The 18669-nt window shown below is 49.7% G+C and overlaps 1 non-coding gene across 1 annotated transcript; it reads right to left on the minus strand.

Moving 5' to 3' along the window:
* Positions 1–3117: 3117 nt before the first annotated feature.
* On the minus strand, positions 3118–3190 carry TRNAV-UAC. Its single transcript has one exon. It is a non-coding gene; the product is annotated as a tRNA-Val (tRNA).
* Positions 3191–18669: the final 15479 nt, after the last annotated feature.

Genomic DNA, 18669 nt, shown 5'->3' on the forward strand with positions numbered 1-18669 from the left:
CCACCCCCGGCCCGGCCCCGGCCCGCCCCTGCCCTCCCCACTCCCCCACCTCTCCAGCTCCCCCGGGATGTGCGGAGCCAGGCTGTCCGGGCCTGGCCGTGGGGGGATTCCGCTCACCCCTCTCCCGTTTCCTGCATCCGGGGTCCAACCCTCTTCACTGCGCTCCCCTCTCGCTCCCCTTAGTAGCCTTTCACGGTCCACTGTGCCCACCCTGCCCAGCTGGCCCAACCTGCCCTGAGCCCATCGCTGATGCCCCCCTGCCCCCTTCCCCAAGCCCGGTCCTTCCTGGGGCGGGGGAAATGTAGCAGCCCTCCGAGCCCAAGCCGGCTCTTTCCCGGAGCAGATCGCATAGGGGAGGGGATTCCCAACCCACGGGCCCCGCTCTCGGGGATGATAATAATAATGATGATGGCATTTGTTAAGCGCTTACTATGTGCCAAGCACTGTTCTAAGCGCTGGGGTGATACAAGGTGATCAAGTTGTCCCACGTGGGGCTCACAGTCTTCATCCCCATTTTACAGAGGAGGGAACTGAGGCACAGAGAAGTGAAGTGACTTGCCCAAAGTCACCCAGCTGACAACTGGCGGAGCGGGGATTTGAACCCACGCCTCTGACTCCAAAGTCCGGGCTCTTTCCACTGAGCCACGCTGCTTCTCTCGATCATCATCATCATCAATCGTATTTATTGAGCGCTTACTGTGTGCAGAGCACTGTACTAAGCGCTTGGGAAGTGCAAGTTGGCAACGTAATGCCAACTCTATGCCCGGCCGGCACTCCCAGGTGGCATTGGCCCCGGACTGCCGATTCCAGGAAGCCTCCAAGAAGCCGGCACGGTCCCCTCCTCCTCCTTCCCAGGAATGGGCAGCCTCCCAGCCGGAGCAGAAACAGAAGCGCAGACGGGCAGTGGGGGGGCCACTTCCACGTCCGTAACCTCCGCCTGCTGCTGAGTGGAAATGCCGAAATCTGGGCCCGTGTCCTGAGGTGGCTTTTGCCAGTCGAGTGCTAACTGTCCCTCCAGGACAGTGGGCAACAGGCGAGCCCTCTACCCTCCGGTGGGGTCCGTAGGGTTGGCGAGGAGCTTCTGCGGTTGGCAGACCCTCGGTGGGCTTCACCGGTGGCGAGGGGAAGGAGGGCCAGAAGAAGCCTCAGCGCTCTTGGCTTCCTGCGGAGGAAGGCCCTGGACTGAGCCCCTGGCCTGTTCTCCCCTCGCTGTGGGCAGACCGACTCCTGCCTCACCATTCATTCAATCGTATTTATTGAGCGCTTACTGTGTGCAGAGCGCTGGACTAAGCGCTTGGGACGTACAAGTCGGCAGCATCTAGACACGGTCCCTACCCAACAACGGGCTCACAGTCTAGAAGGGGGAGGCGGACAACAAAACAAAACACGGAGACGGGTGTCAAAGTCGTCAGAACAAATAGAACCGAACCATCAAGGTCTTCCAAACCAAGTAGTCAGGGCGGGCGGACACATAAGAACCGTCCTCCCTCCTCATCGTCCACGATCCAAGAGTCGGGGGACGGCGGCCGGGGAAAGGAGTCGCGTCGTGAAGGGCAGACGGGCACTCCAGACCCCACCTCCTCCCACCCATCCCGAAACTGCAATCTCATATTTGTTCCCGAGGGCCACGGGGGCTCTTCCAAGTTCTCCGGGCGCAGGGATCACTTCCCGACTTCTGTTTCTGTCACGTTGCACTTCCTGATCGGTAGAAAAAACCCGACCAGGCAAGCGCAGCTTTTTGGGGGGACCCGGCGAACCCTTGTGTGGCCGGGATTTCACTGGGGTTTGCGGGGAGCGGTCTGGAGTCCTCGGGGCGACCCCGGATAGAGTCCGTTCCGGCTCAGGGTATGTGTGGCTGCGAGAGGAAGTGTCCCAAGATGCTTTTTCATCCTAGCTCGCCATCTGAGGAGCCAGCCGCGGGCCTGGATCCGAGGGACACTTTCCAAATATTCATTTTTCGGGCAGGCTGACGCTCCAGAATCACTCCTGAAACACCATCCGGGTATGGGGAGAGTTGGAACGGGCAATTGAGGGAAGCCAGTTGAGAGACGGTTTTAGCCAACATCAGATATTTTTGAAAGAAGTCAGAACTAAGGCAATGAGGATGTCACCCGCGATGCTTTCTCCCCTCCCACTGTGGAGCTGAAGGGAGACAAGAAAATTGAGTCCACATTGGACCGGAGAAGCGTGTGCCCACAGCCATCCGAGGGCTTGACTGTCGTTTCGATGGTGTCTGGTCTTTGAGGGGGTCCACCAGGGCCTGCACCTTGAGAGTGGGGGGTGGTCGATCGCGTGAAGTTGGAATAAATGGGGTCATCTTCTCCGCTTGCAAAAGGGACCAGGTTAGAGAGACGATCAAGTCTCAGCGGGAATCTGTTTGGCCTTTGGCTGGAGAAATCAGGCCAGGAAGGAACAGGTTTGCTGCCACTTTAGAGTCCTGTTCGTTCTAACTTGCCCTGATAATATTCATTGAGGTCCTTTTTTTTTGCTGTTTGGGTTTTTTTTTGTTTTTTTTTACAATATTAAGCGCTTATGTGCCAGGCACAGTATGAAGCGCTGGGATAAAAAGGCTTTATCAAGTTGGGTACAGTTGGGTTGAGAAGCAGCGTGGCTCAGTGGAAAGAGCACGGGCTTGGGAGCCAGAGGTCATGGGTTCAAATCCCAGCTCCGCCGCTTGTCAGCTGTGTGACTTTGGGCAAGTCGCTTAACTTCTCTGTGCCTCAGTTCCCTCATCTGGAAAATGGGGATTAAGACTGTGAGCCCCCTGTGGGACAACCTCATCACCTTGCAACCTCCCCGGCACTTAGAACAGTGTTCTGCACATAGTAAGCGCTTAATAAATGCCATTATTATTATTACAGTCCCTGTCCCAAATAGGGCTCACAGCTGTAATCCCCATTTTACAGATGAGGGAACCGAGGCCTGGAGAAATGAAGTGGCTCTTTGTGGCTACCAACTCTGGTTATATTGTAATCAATCAACCGTATTTATTGAGCGCTTACTGTGTGCAGAGCACTGTACTAAGCGCTTGGGAAGTACAAGTTGACAACATATAGAGATGGTCCCTACCCAGCAGTGGGCTCACAGTCTAGAAGGGGGAAATAAGGAATCGACTTCTGGTTCCACTGGGGCTCGAACCCAGGACCTTCTGCGTGTAAAGCAGATGTGATAGCCACTACACTATGGAACCGCTCGACACACTATGGAACCGCTAAGCACTTAGAACAATGTTCTGCACATAGTAAGGGCTCAGGAAATGTGACTGATGTCTTGATTTGTCCAAGGAGCAAACCACCAGAGAGAAGTGTGGCGCGACCCAGAGAAGCGAAGTGACCTGTGCGAGGTCACTCCAGCAGAGCCGTGGGATTAGAACCCACGTCCTTCTGACTCCTAGGCTGGGGAATCTATCCACTAAGCCATGCTGCTTCTCTCTTGTTACGCACTTACTCCGAGCACTGGGGTAGATTCAATGCAACCGGGTCAGTTCCTCTCCCACAGCGGGCTCGGAGTCTAAGGAAGAGAATTCATCCATCTTGGGGAATGGGAGGTGGTCCTTCCGCTCTACTGCTGCTCCCCTATAGGCTATTTTCACATAATAATAATAATGGCATTTATTAAGCGCTTACTATGTGCAAAGCACTGTTCTAAACGCTGGGGAGTTTACAAGGTGATCAGGTTGTCCCACGGGGGGCTCACAGTCTTAATCCCCATTTTACAGATGAGGTAACTGAGGCCCAGAGAAGTTAAGTGACTCGCCCAAAGTCACACAGCTGACGAGTGGCGGAGCCGGGATTTGAACCCATGACCTCTGACTCCAAAGCCTGGGCTCCACTGAGCCATGCTGCTTCCCTATAGTGGTTAAGTGCTTGCTCCGTGCCAGTCACTGTACTAAGCACTGGGGTAGACCATCGGGTACAGTATAGCCCCTGCCCCTAATGGGGCTCACAGCTTAAGGGGGAGTGAGAACGGGTTTTGAAATCCCCATTTTACAGAGAGGAAATCAAGGCCCAGAGCAGTGACTTTCTCATGGTCACCCAACAGGTGAGCCCACTGTTGGGTAGGGACTGTCTCTATATGTTGCCAACTTGTACTTCCCAAGTGCTTAGTACAGTGCTCTGCACACAGTAAGCGCTCAGTAAATACGATTGATTGAAGTAGAGCCGGAATTTGAACCCGGGTCTCCCGGTTCTGGACTCTTTTCCACCAGGCCACGCTGCTTCTCTCCGTGTGAGAGTCAAACTAGGGATGGGATGGTGGTTAGAGGGAGTGCAGAGAAGCCTCCATCTCAGACGTGTCGCCTCCCTCAGCTCAGACCCTCTTTCCCCGAGAAGGAGGCACCGGTGTTGGCGAGATGGGGGGAGAAGCCCCCTGCCCTCCCTTCTGGGGTTCTCTGGAGACCCCGGACGAGTGGAACCGAGGCCAGACTTCCTGGGTCTGGGAGCCGAGGACAATTCAGGCCCCGGTGTTCAGCCCAATCAATCAATCGTATTTATTGAGCGCTTACTGTGTGCAGAGCACTGGACTAAGCGCTTGGGAAGTACAAGTTGGCAACATAGAGAGACGGTCCCTACCCAACAGTGGGCTCACAGCCCAAGGAAAGGCCAGGCAGCCAAAGCAGGACCAAGGCCCGAACTAAGGTCACGACCGAGAATGGGATTGTGTGTCTTGTCTGCAGGATGGGCAGCCCACTGCGGAGCCACTAGCACTCCAAGAGCGGACCCTTCCCCTCCCAGATTCTCCCCTGCTGAGAAGGCGCCCAACTCTGGCCCCTCTCCCCCTCCCACGGGCTCCCGGGCCCGGCAGATCTGCCCCTCCGCCGGGCCCGGACTGAAGCCAAAGATTGCTAAGCCAACACAAGCAGAGCCGGCGGGCGCTAGTTTGTTTTCGGTGTCCCGTTTTGTTTACAGTATTTATTTTCGGTACCGCTGCGATAGAGGAGTCCCTATTTTTGTACACTTCGGACTACGTCCTTGGCGCGGACGTCGTCGGATCGTTTGGCTCTGGTTGCCGGCGTGAGATCGGTAGTTGGAAGAAATAAAATGTGTTGCCCACAGCACCGGGCTGCGTCCTTGTGTCCGTGCGTCTGTGCCGGTGGTCTGCGTATGTGTGTGTGTGATGGTGGTGGTGGTGGTGGTGGTGGTTGTGGTATTTGTTAAGCGCTTACTAGGTGCCAGGCATTGTAGCAAGCGTGGGGTGGATACAAGGAAAGCAGGATGAACGCAGTCCCTCGATCGGTAGTTGGAAAAAATGAAATGTGTTGCCCATAGCACCCGGCTGCGTCCTTGTGTCCGTGCGTCTGTGCCGGTGGTCTGCGTATGTGTGTGTGGGTGATGATGGTGGTGGTGGTTGTGGTGGCATTTGTTAAGCGCTTACTATGTGCCGGGCATTGTAGTAAGCATGGGGTGGATACAAGCAAAGTGGGATGGACGCAGTCCCTGTCCCACATGGGGCTCACAGTCTCAATCCCCATTCCCCACGCTGGGGAAGCAGCGTGGCTCAGTGGAAAGAGCCCGGGCTTTGGAGTCAGAGGTCGTGGGTTCAAATCCCAGCTCCGCCACTTGTCTGCTGTGTGACTTTGGGCAAGTCACTTCACTTCTCTGGGCCTCAGTTCCCTCATCTGTAAAATGGGGATGAAGACTGTGAGCCCCTCGGGACAATCTGATTACCTTGTATCTACCCCAGCGCTTAGAACAGTACTTTACACATAGTAAGCGCTTAACAAATACCAACATTATCATTATTATTATTGTACAGATGAGGTAACTTGAGGTACAGACAAATGCAGTGACTTGCTCAAGTTTGCAAAAAAGACAAATGGTGGCGGCGGGAATAATAATAATAATAATGGTATTTGTTAAGCGCTTACTATGTGCGAAGCACTGTTCTCATGATACTCAGGCCCGCTATCCACTCAGACATGCTATATCTGGGGGGGGTGCATACATGTTGGGGCGTGCCCGTGTGTTTTCAGGTGTGCTTCTGGAACCCGTGACACTGGGGGAGAGAATGGAGCTTTGTTGTGGGCAGAGAATGAGTCTCCCAACTCTATTAGATTGGATTCTCCCAAGCGCTTAGTTCAGTGCTCTACACATAGTAAGCACTCAGTAAGTAGCATTGATTGACTGATGGTCCTCCAGACTGGGAGCTCGTGCAGAGAATGTGCCTTTCCAACTCTGTTGGATTGGACTCTCCTAAGCTTTTGGGCACGAGCCGCAGAGCACTGCTGGCAGAAATCTAGATATCGGGCCGACTTTGTCCACTTCATTCATTCATTCATTCAGTCGTATTTATTGAGCGCTTACTGTGTGCAGAGCACTGGACTAAGCGCTTGGGAAGTACAAGTTGGCAACATATAGAGATGGTGCCTACGCAACAACAGGCTCAGAGTCTAGAAGCAGCGTGGCTCAGTGGAAAGAGTCCGGGCTTTGGAGTCAGTGGTTATGGGTTCAAATTCCGGCTCTGCCAACTGTCAGCTGTGTGACTTTGGGCAAGTCACTTAACTTCTTTGTGCCTCAGTTCCCTCATCTGTAAACTGGGGATTGACTGTGAGCCCCCCGTGGGACAACCTAATCACCTGGTATCCCTCCAGCGCTTTGAACAGTGCTTTGCACATAGTAAGCACTTAATAAATGCCATTATTATTATTAGAAGGGGGAGATAATGAGCCCGCTGTTGGGTAGGGACCGTCTCTATATGTTGCCAACTTGTACTTCCCAAGTGCTTAGTACAGTTCTCTGCACACAGTAAGCGCTCAATAAATACAATTGAATGAATGAACTTCAGGTTTGTCCTTGTGTACTTTAACTCTGTCTTCTCTACCCGGTGAAATTCTTTCTCCACCCTTTTTGGCACCCATGCCCATCACCCTCGCCAGTTGTTCCAGACATTTAACTCCCTCCTCAAACTCCCTGTTGCTCCGCTTCCCCCATCCCTTGCCCCCAATGACCTGGCCGCTTAGAAAATTGATGCTTTCAGGCGTGATCTGAAAATATCTCCTATCTCTCAGCCCTTCCCCATTCCTATCCCTTCTTCAACTCTCATTCATTCATTCAATCGTATTTATTGAGCACTTACTGTGTGCAGAGCACTGTACTAAGTGCTTGGGAAGTCCAAGTCGGCAACATACAGAAACGGTCCCTACCCAACAACAGGCTCACAGTCTAGAAGGGGGAGACAGACAACAAAACAAAACATGTGGACAGGTGTCAAGTCATCAGAATAAATAGAAATAAAGCTAGATGCACATTATTAACAAAATAAATAGAATAGTGAATAAGTACAAGTAAAATAAATAGAGTAATAAATTTGTACAAACATATATACAGGTGCTGTGGGGAGGGGAAGGAGTGTAGGGCGGGAGGGATGGGAAGGAGGAGAGGAAAAAAGGGGGCTCAGGCTGGGAAGGCCTCCTGGAGGAGGTGAGCTCTCACTAGGGCTTTGAAGGCCTTATCCTGCAGTCTGAGAGTCCTTCTGCCCCCAGCCCCCACGTCCACTCAGTGCCTGACATCAAGGAAGTGATCAATCTCAGGCATATTTAGAAGATGCCACCGGGAGGATTTCGAGGGGAAGGGAGTTACAGTCAGGAGCCAAAATATGAGCCACGCCCTAGAACACCTCTCCCCTCTATATTAAAATAAAATACCAAAATAAGCAAGTTACCTAGCCTTGTAAACTGCTCTTGCTCTTAAAGTTCCCATTGAAGGCTTTTGACTTCCTGTCAGCTGGTGTGGTATTAAACACCAGGACCCATCTCTCCCACCAGTACGTCAAGAGATTTCCTGCTCTGTCTCTAAATCCAAGCCCTCCACCTGCGCATCCAACCCCATTCCTTCACAACTTTTCAAAACACTTGGCCCTTTCCTTCTTCTCTCACTAAGATCCACCTTCAACTATTCTCTCTCCAATGGCTTCTTCTCCACTGCTTTCAAACATACCCATGTCTCCCCTATCCCTTGACTTCATGGCTTCCTCCTGTTATCGCCCCATCTCCCTCTCACCATTCCTCTCCAAACTCCTTGAGCAAGTTTTTTACATTTGCTGCCTCCACTTCCTCTCCTCCAATTCTCCTCTCCACCCCCTCCGATCCGATTTCTATCCCCTTCCCAGAAGTGGCCCTCTCAAAGGTCACCGATGATCTCCTTGCCAAACCCAATGGCCTCTACGTCCCTCTAATCTTCCTCAACCTCCCAGCTGCCTTTGACACTGTAGGGTCATAAGTTCTAATCCCAGATCTGCCACTTGTCTGCTGTGTGACCTTGGGCAAGTCACTTCACTTCTCTGGGCCTCTGTTACCTCATCTGTAAAATGGGGCTTGAGACTGTGAGCCCCACGTGGGATAACCTGATTACCTTGTATTTACCCCAGCACTTTGAACAGTGCACACAGTAAGCACATAGAAGCACATAGTAAGTGCTTAACAAATACCATCATCATTATTATTATTAGACCAACTCTTTCTCATTCATTCATTCATTCAATCGTATTTTAGACTGTGAGCCCACTGTTGGGTAGGGACTGTCTCTATATGTTGCCAACTTGTACTTCCCAAGCACTTAGTACAGTGCTCTGCACACAGTAAGCGCTCAATAAATACGATTGCTTGATATAAATAGTGAATAATAAATCCTCCCCACAGCACCTGTATATATGTATATATGTTTGTACATATTTATTACTCTGTTTATTTTACTTGTACATATTCTGTTTATTTTATTTGGTTTATATGTTTTGTTTTGTTGTTTGTCTCCCCCTTCTAGACTGTGAGCCCGCTGTAGGGTAGGGACCGTCTCTATATGTTGCCAACTTGTACTTCCCAAGCGCTTAGTCCAGTGCTCTGCACACAGTAAGCGCTCAATAAATACGATTGAATGAATGAATGAATGAATGAATTTATTGAGCGCTTACTGTGTGCAGAGCACTGTACTAAGCATTTGGGACGTACAAGTTGGCAACATATAGAGACGGTCCCTACCCAACAATGGGCTCACAGTCTTGGCTTCGCAGACTCTGTCCTCTCCTGGTTCTCCTCATCTCTCTGGTCGCTCATTCTCAGTCTCCTTCGTGGGCTCCTCCTCCCCCTCCCACCCCCTCCATAAGTGTGGGGGTCCCTCAAGGTTCAGTTCTTGGTCCCCTTCTATGCTCCATCTACACTCACTCCCTTGGAGAACTCATTCGCTCCCATGGTTTCAACTACCATCTCTATGCAGGTGGTACCCAAATCTCCATCTACAGCCCTGATCTCTGCAGTCTTGTATCTCCTCCTGCCTTCAGGACATCGCTACTTGGATGTCCCACTGTCACCTCAAACTTAACATGTCCAAAACAGAGCTCCTTATCTTCCCACCCAAACCCTGCCCTCCCCCTCACTTTCCCATCACTGTAGATGGTCCCACCATCCTTCCAGTCTCACAAGCCAGTAACTTCGGCATTATCCTCGACTCATCTCTCATTCAACCCACATATTCAGTCCATCACTAAATCCTGTCAAGTTCCAACTTCACAACACCGCTAAAACCTGCCCTTTCCTCTCCATCCAAACTGCTACCATGTTAATACAATCACTTCATTCATTCATTTATTCATTCAATCGTATTTATTGAGCACTTACTGTATGCAGAGCACTGTACTAAGCACTGTACTAATCATTTATCCTATCCCACCTCAATTGCTGTATCAGCCTCCTTGCTGACCTCCCAGCCTCCTGTCTTTCCCCACTCCAGTTCATACTTCTCTCTGCTGCCCAGATTATTTTTCTTCAAACACATTCAGTCCATGTTTCCCCACTTTACAAAAATCTCCCAGTGGTGGCCCATCCGTCTCTCATCTAACAAAAACTTCTCACCATTGGCTTTAAAGCGCCCCATCCCTTTGTCCCCTCCTACCTCCTCTCGCAACTCTGCTACTTCAACCCAGCACCACAGTCTTCGTTCCTCTAATGTTAACCATTTCAATGTGCCTCGATTCCATCTCTCTCTCCACCAGCCCCTCGTCCACGTCCTGCCTCTGACCTGGAATGCCCTCCTTCCTCAAATCCAACAACTACTCTCCCCTCCTTCAAAGCCTTTTTGAAGTCCCATCTCCTCCAAGAGGCCTTCCCTGCTAACCCCCCCTCTCCTCTTCTCCCACTCCCTTCTCCATCACCCTGACTTGCTCCCTTTATTAATCCCTCCTCCCAGCCCCACACCACTTATATACATATCTGCCTGTAACTCATTTATTTTTATTCATTCATTCATTCAATCGTATTTATTGAGCCCTTACCGTGTGCAGAACAACATACTAAGCACTTGGAAAGTACAGTTCAGCAACAACGGAGAAACAGCGTGGCTCAGTGGAAAGAGCCTGGGCTTTGGAGTCAGAGGTCATGGATTGTAATCCCGGTTCTGCCAATTACCAGCTGTGTGACTTTGGGCAAGTCACTTGACTTCCCTGAGCCTCAGTTCCCTCATCTGTAAAATGAGGATTAAGACTGTGAGCCCCCCGTGGGACAAACTGATCACGTTGTAACCTCTCCAGTGCTTAGAACAGTGCTTTGCACACAGTAAGTGCTTAATAAATACTATCATTATTATTACTATTATAGCGGGCTCAGGGTCTAGAAGGAGGGAGAGAGACATCAGAACAAGTAAACAGGCAACAATAGTGTCAGTATAAGTAAATAGAATTGTACATTTATACACATAATAAAATAAATAGAATGATAAATATGTACATATACACATCATGGTGCCAACTTGTACTTCCCAAGCGCTTAGTACAGTGCTCTGCACACAGTAAGCGCTCAATAAATTTGATTGATTGATTGATCATCAATCGTATTTATTGAGCGCTTACTGTGTGCAGAGCACTGTACTAAGCACTTGGGAAGTACAAGTTGGCAACATATAGAGACAGTCCCTACCCCACAGTGGGCTCACAGTCTAAAAGGGGGAGACAGAGAACAAAACCAAACATACTACCAAAATAAAATAAATAGAATAGATATGTACAAGTAAAATAAATAAATAAATAAATAGAGTAACAAATATGTACAAACATATATACATATATACAGGTGCAGTGGGGAAGGGAAGGAGGTAATATGGGGGGATGGAGAAGGGGACGAGGGGGAGAGGAAAGAAGGGGCTCAGTCTGGGAAGGCCTCCTGGAGGAGGTGAGCTCTCAGTAGGGCCTTGAAGGGAGGAAGAGAGCTAGCTTGGCGGATGGGAAGAGGGAGGGCATTCCAGGCCCAGGGGATGACGTGGGCCGGGGGTCTACACATATATGTATATGTTGCCAACTTGTACTTCCCAAGCGCTTAATCCAGTGCTCTGCACACAGTAAACACTCAGTAAATACGACTGAATGAATGAATGAATGAATACACACACAAGTGCTGTGAGGCAGGGAAAGGGGTAGAGTAGAGGGAGTGAATGGGCGATGGAGAGGGGAGGGAGAGCAGAGGAAAAGGGAAAATAGTCCAGGAAGGTCTCCTCCTCCTCCTCTTCCTCCTCCTCCTCCTCTCCAGGCCAAGGATGGGCAGGGAGCCCGCTAGCCCCCACACGGGCGACCTGGAGAACTGAGCAGGCCCTCCTCCTCTAGACTGTAAGCGCATGTGGGAAGGGAATGTGCCTGCTAATTATTGTACTGTATTCCCCCAAGCGCTTAGTATAGTGCTCTGCAAACAATAAACGTTCAATAAGTACCATTGATTGGTTGTCTACCGGAAAGGCGAGGGAGAGACCAGTCTGGATTGGATGGAGCCAGCCTTCCCTAGCTCTAAGGGGAAGACTTTGTTCATTCACTCATCATCATCATCATCGTCATCATAATGGCATTTATTAAGCGCTTACTATGTGCAAAGCACTGTTCTAAGCGCTGGGGAGGTCACAAGGTGATCAGGTTGTCCCACGGCGGGCTCACAGTCTTAATCCCCATTTTACAGATGAGGTCACTGAGGCACAGAGAAGTGAAGTGACTTGCCCAAAGTCACCCAGCTGGCCATTGGCGGAGCCGGGATTTGAACCCCTGACCTCTGACTCCAAAGCCCGCGCTCTTTCCACTGAGCCACGCTGCTTCCCCTCGTATTTATTCAGCACTTACTGTGTGCAGAGCGCACGACTAAGTGCTTGGGAAAGTACAATGCATCAGCAAGCAGTCACATCCCCTGCCCGCAGTGAGCTTGCAGTCTAGTGGCGGAGAGGCAGACATCAATGCAAAGAAATAAAGTGACAGGTATGTAAATAAGTGCCGTAGGGCTGGGAAGCAGAGGAAGAGCAAAACGAGCAAGTCAGGGCGAGGCAGAAGGGGGTGGGAGATGAGAAAAAGGGGGGCTTAGTCTGGGAAAGCCTCTTGGAGGAGGTGGGCCTTCAATAAGGCGTATAAACATGCAATAAGACTTGGAGTCCCTGACTAACAAGGGATTGGAGGAGGCGCAGGGAGAAACTCAATTGTTTTGTGTGAATCAATCAATCAATCAATCAATCATATTAATTGAGTGCTTACTGTGTGCAGAGCACTGTACTAAGTGCTTGGGAAGTCCAAGTTGGTAACACCTAGAGACGGTCCCTACCCAACAGTGGGCTCACCGTCTAGAAGGGGGAGACAGAGAACAAAACAAAACATATTAATAAAATAAAATAAATAGAATAGATATGTACAAGTAAAATAAATAAATAGAGTAATAAATACATGCAAACATAGATCCATATATACAGGTGCTGTGGGGAAGGGAAGGAGGTAAGGCGGGGGGATGGAGAAGGGGTGGAGGGGTAGAGGAAGGAGGGGGCTCAGTCTGGGAAGGCCTCCTGGAGGAGGTGAGTTCTCAGTGGGGCCTTGAAGGGAATCAGCCTGGCCTAGCTGAAAGAGCACAGCCCGTGGAGTCAGAAGGTCATGGGTTCTAATCCTGACTCCGCCACTTGTCTGTTGTGGATCTCGGGAGAGTCACTTCACTTCTTGGGCCTCAGTTACCTCAACTGTAAAATAGTAATGGTGGCATTTGTTAAGTGCTTACTATGTGCAATGCACTGTTCTAAGCATTGGGGAGGATAAAAGCTGATCAGTTTGTCCCATGTGGGGTTCACAGCCTTCATCCCCATTTTACAGATGAGGTCACTGAGGCCCAGAGAAGTGAAGTGACTTGCCCAAAGTCACATAGCTGACAAGCAGCAGAGCCAGGATTAGAACCCATGACTTCTGGCTCCCAAGCCCGGGCTCTTTCCACTGAACCATGCTGCTTAAGACTCCAAGTCAGTTCCCAGGTGTGCCACTTGTCTGCTATGTGACCTTGGGTGAGTCACTTCACTTCTTGGGCCTCAATTACCTCATCTGCAAAATGGGGATTAAGAACTGTGAGCCCTATGTGGGACAACGTGAATAGCTTGTATCTACCCCAGCGATTAGAACAGTGCTTGGCACATAATAAGTGCCTAACAAATACCATCATCATCATTCCCTAATCTGTTAAATGGGGACTGAGACTGTCAGCCCCACACGGGACAGGGACTGTAACCATCCCAATTTGCTTTGATCCACCCCGGCACCTAGTACAGTGCCTGGCACCTAGAAAGCGCTTAACAAATACTGTAATAATAATATAATTAATAATTCATAATAATATAATATAATAATAGTAATATTAAGTGCCTAACAAATACCATCATCATCATTCCCTCATCTGTTAAATGGGGACTAAGACTGTCAGCCCCACACGGGACAGGGACTGTAACCATCCCAATTTGCTTTGATCCACCCCGGCACTTAGTACAGTGCCTGGCACCTAGAAAGCGCTTAACAAATACCATAATAATAATTATTAGCAAATACCATCGTTATCCATTCATTCATTCATTCATTCAATCGTATTTATTGAGCGCTTACTGTGTGCAGAGCACTGTACTAAGCGCTTGGGAAGTACAAGTTGGCAACATATAGAGACGGTCCCTACCCAACAGCGGGCTCACAGTCTAGAAGGGGGAGACAGACAACAAAACGAAACATATTAACAAAATAAAATAAATAGAATAGTAAATATGTACAAAGAGCGCTTAACAGATAACATTAATATTATTGTTAAAGAACAATGATTGAGACCGTGAGCCCCGCGTGGGATAGGGACTGTGTCCAACCCAATTTGCTTGTATCCAACCCAGTGCCTGGCACATAATAAGCGCTTCACCAAGGCCATCATTATTACAAATAGCATCATTATTATCATCATCAATCGTATTTATTGAGCGCTTACTATGTGCAGAGCACTGTACTAAGCGCTTGGGAAGTACAAATTGGCAACATCTAGAGACAGTCCCTACCCAACAGTGGGCTCACAGTCTAAAAGGGGAAGACAGAGAACAAAACCAAACATACTAACAAAATAAAATAAATAGAATAGATATGTACAAGTAAAATAAATAAATAAATAAATAGAGTACTAATAATAGAGTTATTATTATTATTATTATTAGAGTTAATGGAGTTATAATAGAGTTATTATGGCACTATACCACTCAGCGTCATCCAACAGATGGCATCAGGGACCTGGGAAGTAATGTCCAGCGCTGCGCATGGATGGTGAACACTAACACCAGGGTGTTGGACTGAGTTGAGCTCCCTGGCAGCCCCTTTCCCTAGTTACTGCCAAGTGTCCCCTCCCATCTCTGCCAGGGCGACCCTCCAGACCCGAGCAGCATTCATTCATTCAACTGTATTCATTGAGTGCTTATTGTGTGCAGAGCACTAGACTAAGCACTTGGGAGAAGACAGTATAGCAATCGAACAGATGCATTCATTCATTCAACCGTATTTATTGAGCGCTTACTGTGCGCAGAGCACTGGACTCAGCACTTGGGAGAAGACAGTATAGCAATCGAACAGATGCATTCATTCATTCAATCTTATTTATCTAGCGCTTACCGTGTGCAGAGCACTGGACTGAGCGCTTGGGAAGTACAAGTTGGCAACATAAAGAGACGGTCCCTACCCAACGATGGGTTCACAGTCAAAAAGGGGGAGACAGACAACAAAACAAAACATGTAGACAGGTGTCAAATCGTCAGAAGAAATAGAATTATAGCTATATGCACACCATTAACAAATTAAATAGAATAGTAAATATGTACAAGTAAAATAAATAGAGTAATAAATCCGTATAAATATATACAAGTGCTGTGGGGAGGGGAAGGAGAAGAGGAAAAAGGGGGCTCAGTCTGGGAAGGTCTCTCGGGGGAGGTGAGCTCTCAGTAGGGCTTTGAAGGGAGGAAGAGAGCGAGCTTGGCAGATGTGCGGAGGGATTGGGGGCATTCCGGGCCAAGGGGAGGATGTGGGCCGGGGGTCGATGGCGGGACAGGTGAGAACGAGGCCCAGTGAGGAGGTGAGCGGCGGCAGGAGCAGAGGGTATGAGTTGGGCTGGAGAAGGACTGAAGGGAGAAGGCATTCCCTGCCCACGATGAGCTCACAGGTTGGCGGGGGGAGACAGACTCAGTACAAATATATTAAATGAGAGATATGGACATAAGTGGTGTGGGGTTGGGAGGGGGGAAGAGCAAAGTGAGCAAGTCAGGGTGATGCAGAAGGGAGTGGGAGATGAGGAAAAGTGGGGGCTTAGTCCGGGAAGGCCTCTTGGAGGAGATGGGCCTTCAATAAGGCTTTGAAGTAGGGGAGAGTCATTGTTTGTTGTATTAGAGGAAGGAGGGTGTTCCAGGCCAGAGGCAGGATGTGGGCCAGGGGTTGATGGCGAGACAGGTGAGATGGAGGCCCAGGGAGAAGGTTAATGGCACCAGAGGAGCGGAGTGTGTGGGCTGGATTGGAGAAGGAGGGAAGTGAGGTGAGGTAGGAGGGGGCAAGGTGATGGATTGCTTTAAAGCAAATGGAGAGCAGTTTCTGTTTGATACGGAGTTGGGTGGGCAACCACTGGAGTTTCTTGAGGAACAAGGTGGCATGTCCCAAGGTGACCCTGGGGTACCGGCCATCTCAAGGTCAAAAGCTATCTCGTGACCACCAGAGCCAGCAGGCGGAACTTGGAAGTGAGGGTGGGATGCCGCCCCCATGACCAAATCTGCTAGATTGACAGCCCGAGCCGGGAATACAGAAGGCGTCCCTCGCCCCCGTGCCAATCAAATTAGGTATGGAAGAGGGGGGAGGGCAGAGATTGGATAGACTGAGGCCGGAAGATGGAATGGTCGAGGAGCACAGGTGAGAAATCCCTGTTGCCTCTGACCTTCGGGGGAGGAACACCGAGATTCGCAGCAGCAGCAGCAGCGGCGGCGGCCCGCGTGTCTTTCTCTGCCCAGAAGGCCAGATAATAATAATAATAATAATAATAATAATAATAATAATAATAATGGCATTTATTAAGTGCTTACTATGTGCAAAGCACTGTTCTAAGCGCTGGGGAGGTTACAAGGTGATCAAGTTGTCCCATGGGGGGCTCACAGTCTTCATCCCCATTTTACAGATGAGGTAACTGAGCCCCAGAGAAGTGAAGTGACTTGCCCAAAGTCACACAGCTGACAATTGGTGGATCCGGGATTTGAACCCATGACCTCTGACTCCAAAGCCCAGGCTCTTTTCCACTGAGCCACGCTGCTTCTCTAGAGATGCCCACTCTGCAACCAGAACCAACACACTGAGGCACGGGCCACAGGACCGGTGAGTGTCTCGTGGGTGGGACCCAGGTGCCCCGCCGCGGATGGGGATAATAAGTGGATTCCTCCCACAAAGCGCTCAGTACAGTGCTCTGCACACAGTAAGCACTCAATAAATACGATTGAATGAATGAATGTAGGGAGAGCACATGGTGAGAGCTAGCCGCCCACCACATGCATGGGTAATGGAATGCATTCGTCCCGTGTGGGAAAGTGGATTCTTCCCATGTGGGAAAGTAAGCGGATTTGCCCCGAGTGGGAAGTGCACATGAGTGAGAGCTAGCCACCTCACCCACGCACAATTAACATACGATTGTGTTCCTCCCTTTAGGGAAGCTCTAATATTGCTAATTGATTGCATTCCTCCTGAAAGAGAAGCTCAATCCACTGCGCCTAAGCAACTAAATAATTCAACTCGCCTCGCGGAATAAATTTTATATAAAGCTCAGGCTTTCCATCCCCAGTCTCTCTCTCTCTCTCTCTCTCTCTCTCTCTCTCTCTCTCTCTCTCTCTCTCTCTCTCTCTCTCTCTATCCTCACCGATTACTGAACGAACCCGTCCCCGGACGACAGGTGACACATGTCCAGAACATTTTTTGTAGAAAAATGATGTGGGCAGCAGAGTGAAGTGGGGACTGGAGTGGGGAAAGACAGAAGACTGAGAGGTCAGCAAGGAGGCTGATGCAGTAATCCAGGCGGGAGAGGATGAGTGATTGGATTAACATGGTAGCAGTTTGGATGGAGAGTAAAGGGCGGACTTTAGTGATGTTGGGAAGGTGGGACCAACAGGATTTGGTGACAGATTGAATATGGGGGTTGAATGAGAGAGTGGAGTCAAGGATAATGCCAAGGTTCAGGGCTAGGGAAACAGGAAGGATGGTGGTGCCATCTACAGTGATGGGAAAATCAGGGGGAGGACAAGGTTTGGGTGGGAAGATAAGGAGCTCTGTTTTGGATGTATTAAGTTTGAGGTGACGGAGGATATCCAAGTAAAGATGTCTTAAAAACAGGAGGAGACGCAAGGCTGGAGAGAGAGAGAGAGAGATCATGGCCTAGCTGATAGATGCCGAACCCCATGAGGGACATAGGCTGGGTGCAAACTGATTAGCTTGTATCTACTCCAGCGCTTAGTACAGTGTCTGGCGCAGAATAAGTGTTTAACAGAAGCAACATGGCCTAGTAGAAAGAGCCTGGGCCTGGGAATCAAAGGACTCGGGTCCTAATCCCGCTTCTGCCACTCGTCTGCTGCGTGAAATTGGGCAAGTCACTTCACTTCCCTGGGCCTCAGTTTCCTCATCTGTAAAATGAAGATAAAAGTCCTCCTCCCACCATGTTAGACTCTGAGCCCCATGTGGGACAGGGACTGTGTCCAACCTGATAAACTTCTATCTACCGCTGTGGTGATGATGATGATGATGATGGCATTTGTTAAGCGCTTACTAGGTGTGAAGCACTGTTCTAAGCACTGGGGAGGATACAAGGTGATCAGGTTGTCCCACGTGGGGCTCACAGTCTTAATCCCCATTTTACAGACGAGGGAACTGAGGCATGGAGAAGTGAAGTGACTTGCCCAGTCACACAGCTGACATGTGGCAGAGTAGGGATTAGAACCCATGACCTCTGGCTCCCAAGCCCATGCTCTTTCCACTGAACCATGCTGCTTCTCTTACTACAGTGCTTACTACAGTGCCTGGAACATAGATAAGTGCTTAACAGATGAGAGAACTGAGGCTCAAAGAAATGAAGTGACTTGCCTAAGGTCACACAGCAGACAAGTGAAAAACGTCTGCCCCCGTTTCCCTCAGCCAGTGGGGCTAGGCTGGAAGTTCATGTGGCCAGTTGGGATGGTATAGTATAATAACAATAATAATAATAATAATAATAGTAATAATAATGGCATTTGTTAAGCACTTACTATGTGCAAAGCACTGTTCTAAACACTGGGGAGGTTACAAGGTGATCAGGTTGTCCCACGGGGGCTCACAGTCTTCATCCCCATTTTACAGATGAGGTAACTGTGGCCCAGAGAAGTGAAGTGACTCACCCAAAGT

The sequence above is a fragment of the Tachyglossus aculeatus genome, chromosome 5, assembly GCF_015852505.1.
Source record: "Tachyglossus aculeatus isolate mTacAcu1 chromosome 5, mTacAcu1.pri, whole genome shotgun sequence".
NCBI classification, from domain to species: domain Eukaryota; kingdom Metazoa; phylum Chordata; class Mammalia; order Monotremata; family Tachyglossidae; genus Tachyglossus; species Tachyglossus aculeatus.